This window comes from Ursus maritimus, unplaced genomic scaffold (genome assembly GCF_017311325.1).
Source record: "Ursus maritimus isolate PB19 unplaced genomic scaffold, ASM1731132v1 scaffold_9, whole genome shotgun sequence".
Lineage (NCBI taxonomy): Eukaryota > Metazoa > Chordata > Mammalia > Carnivora > Ursidae > Ursus > Ursus maritimus.
The window spans coordinates 6256802-6259121 of NW_024427107.1; positions in this window are offsets into that span (position 1 = coordinate 6256802).

Consider the following 2320-nt stretch of genomic DNA (forward strand, 5'->3'; position numbering starts at 1 on the left):
GTTCAGTCGGCTGCAGCTGGAGGGCAAGCAGAGGCAGAACCTGCGGGGCCGCGAGAGCGAGAGAACCAGCTGCACCCGGAGAGGCAAACTTTGGCCGCACACGGGCCAGCGCGCGGAGGCCAGTAGCCCGGGTAACCCGGTACCCGCTGATGCCCACCCCGGCGCACGTCCCCAGCGGCGGGAAAAGGAGGGCGGACCTCTAGGGGCCGCTGGGTACTGGTGAGGCGGACAGCGCTCGCTCCTCTTCCCGGGCTCCTGAAATCCTCTCCAACCCTTTCCTAGGCACGGTCCCCTGGTGGAACTGTCCCCAGACTGTTGCTCTGAGCCCCCAGGAACAAAAAGCTCTCGAGCACAGAGCCCTCGCTCCCCAGGACTGCTCCTCGAAAGTCGAAAGCCCAAAGCTCACCTCCGCCTCCCTGAGACCCGGAGACTGGTCCAGGGGACGTTCTGGCCCCTGCAGAACCTCGCGTTCCCGGGGCCTCTCAGCCCTCGGAGTCGCCGCGCACCCGCAGTCCAGAGCTCTGGTGAAGGCACCTTTTCAGCCAAGCTCGGTGGCCGCGGCTCAGTGCGCGGCTCCCATGACCCGCGGAGGCTCAGCCAGGCAATTGCTGCTAGGACTCCGTGGGCGCACTGGCCTGGCAGCCGGAGAGCTCAGGGGCGCCCCGCCCCGTCCCGCCCACCCAAACCCAGTTTGGGGGGCGGGGGGAGCTGCCCAGCTCCGCTCCCCTAGCTGAGGCTCAGAGAGCACCAACTACCCAGAGCCTCAGTCAGCTTCTCTTGGATGGCCCTAAGACTGAGCCCCTGTGCCGTTTAGCTTTAGTAATAAGGAAGGGTGTGTCTCACTGCGAATATGCATCTGGATTATATTCATAATAAAGTCTAGAACAACTGTGGGCATCGTTCTCGAGACAGACCTTCTTTCAAGAGAGGAGAAAAAGCGTATTTCTGTTTATTTGAATGTCCCATCCAAATAAAGTAGCAAAATAATCCAATTAGAATAAGACCGGGTCATAAGATATTTATAATTTCATATACATAAATAAAATATTCCTGTGCATCCTATTCCTTCTAGTCTTCTCTGGGATAACAAACAGACTGCACCTTATGGGTATTACCTGTGTTTCGTGGTATCCAGAATCACGCATTCACCTGCGAATAAGTAAAACGCTCTCCTTACTCAGGCCTCAGTGTTGTCCGGGTAATTAACAATGTCTCTTTCCCTTTTATTAATTCCTGCAATCATCACTTTCCTGTCCCTAAGGTGCCTTCTCTATGAAGCCCCCAAGAACCTGAACCCCCATAGAGAAATCATTTCTGTGTTTAACTCTGCAAGTCCAAGGATCCCTGTCAGATTCTGCTGGGTGAAAGACACCCTCAGGCAAAGAGACCCAGGGGAAAATGAGGAAATGGAAGGAAGGCTAAGGTAAGTTGTACTGGGGAGCCATGACTCAAGCCACTGAAGTGAGGGCCCTGAAGGACAGTGGGGAAGTTCCCCTTTCCCCACTGGGTATAGGAGTCAGGATGCTGATACAGTCATTCCATTCATCAGCTGACAGCAGAAGAGAGCTCCTATCTTGTCCAAGATATTGTGACCCCCCGAAGAGGCATTTAACCACCAGTCTTAACAATAACCTCAAAATGCACAGCTCTTCTTAGCAATTTGATTCAAAGAACAACAGGAAAGCTCTCTTTTACCCAATAGAATCCCTCCAACCCTGAGACCATTGGTATTTTGAAAATTATTATCAAATCTTAATTTTTTAGGTTTTGATTGCAGATTTTCATTAGAAGATGACAAAACATCAGAATGGTGGGATCTCCATGTGTCTGAGGGTCCTTCTCTGCTAGGAAGATGGGAGACGAATCCTCTCCAGATGTCTGGGGGCTCATTTCCTGCCAGAGGGATCCCAGACTACCACCAAACGAGCCCAGGAAGACATTTTCTTTGAAAACTAAGTAGTATCCCAAGTGCAAAGGAAAGTAAAAATAGTATGTTAAAGGAAAATAGCTAGGAAAGACAGAATTATCCGTCTATCTTTTCTGTCTACTACCTATTTATTTATGATTTCATGCATTGAAAATACATACAACTATCTCTGTGCAACACACTTTTGAAAGGGTATTTACAAGATCTATCCTCCTTTTGCACTTACCACACTGGTTAATTTTTTTGTTGTATTTAGCACACAGGTGGCTCACACAGCTGGTAATATTACTGAGTTGGGCTCAAACACAGGTGTTTCTGGTTCTTACCATATGCTAATTGCACAGAATGATTTCATGTAAGGGAGAAAATGTAGAGCCTCTCTTCCCCAAAAGA